The sequence below is a fragment of the Petromyzon marinus genome, chromosome 77, assembly GCF_048934315.1.
Source record: "Petromyzon marinus isolate PM22_M1 ecotype Great Lakes invasive population chromosome 77, UKy_Petmar_22M1.pri1.0, whole genome shotgun sequence".
In the NCBI taxonomy this organism is placed as follows: Eukaryota; Metazoa; Chordata; class Hyperoartia; order Petromyzontiformes; family Petromyzontidae; genus Petromyzon; species Petromyzon marinus.
The window spans coordinates 5,277,538-5,278,695 of NC_133743.1; the positions used below are offsets into that span (position 1 = coordinate 5,277,538).

The 1,158-nt window shown below is 53.5% G+C and overlaps 1 protein-coding gene across 3 annotated transcripts in view; it reads right to left on the minus strand.

The window, feature by feature from the left end:
• The window catches only part of LOC142907325 (vacuolar protein sorting-associated protein 53 homolog), a 36,012-nt gene extending 35,518 nt beyond the window's left edge, over nt 1-494 (minus strand). The window contains exon 1 of one of the 3 annotated variants that reach the window (XM_076056728.1): nt 1-494. This exon is cut by the window's left edge and continues 1,173 nt beyond it. The gene's annotated coding sequence lies outside the window, so the exon portion shown is untranslated. The other 2 variants (XM_076056727.1, XM_076056726.1) reach the window with 2 other exon arrangements.
• Between the last annotated feature and the right edge of the window lie 664 nt (nt 495-1,158).

A 1,158-nucleotide genomic window follows, 5' to 3' on the forward strand; every position in this document is an offset into this window, starting at 1 on the left:
TCACTCACTCAGTCACTCACTCAGTCACTCACTCAGTCAGACACTCAGTCACTCACTCAGTCACTCACCCACTCACTCACACACACACTCACTCAGTCACTCACTCACACACTCAGTCACTCACACACTCAGTCACTCACACACTCACTCACTCAGTCACTCAGTCACTCACTCAGTCAGTCACTCAGTCACTCACCCACTCACTCAGACACTCACTCAGTCACACACTCACTCAGTCACTCACTCATTCACCCACTCACTCACACACACACACACTCACTCAGTCACTCACTCACACACTCAGTCACTCACACACTCAGTCACTCACACACTCACTCACTCACTCAGTCACTCACTCAGTCACTCACTCAGTAACTCAGTCACTCACTCAGTCACTCAGTCACTCACACACTCACTCACTCAGTCACTCACTCAGTCAATCAGTCACTCACTCAGTCACTCACTCAGTCACTCACTCAGTCACTCACTCAGTCACTCCCTCAGTCACTCACTCAGTCACTCAGTCACTCACTCAGTCACTCACTCCCTCAGTCACTCACTCAGTCACTCAGTCACTCACTCAGTCACTCACACACCCACCCACTCACTCACCCACTCATCCACCCACCCACTCACTCAATCACTCACCCACCCACTCACTCACCCACTAACCCACTCACTCACCCACTCACACACTCACCCACTCACACACTCACTCACCCACTCACCACTCACCACTCACCCACTCACTCACCCACTCACCCACTCACCCACTCACCCACTCACCACTCACCCACTCACCCACCACTCGCCACTCACTCACTCACCCACTCACTCAGTCACTCACTCACCCACTCACCACTCACTCACCCACCCACTCACCACTCACTCACTCACTCACCCACCCACTCACTCACACACTCACTCACACACTCACTCACACACCCACCACTCACACACTCACTCACTCACACACTCACCCACTCACTCACACACTCACTCACTCACCCACCACTCACACACAGACTCACTCACTCACACACTCACCCACTCACCCAAGCACCCACTCACACACTCACTCACACACTCACTCACTCACCCACCACTCACACACACACTCACCACTCACTCACCCACTCACACACTCACTCACCACTC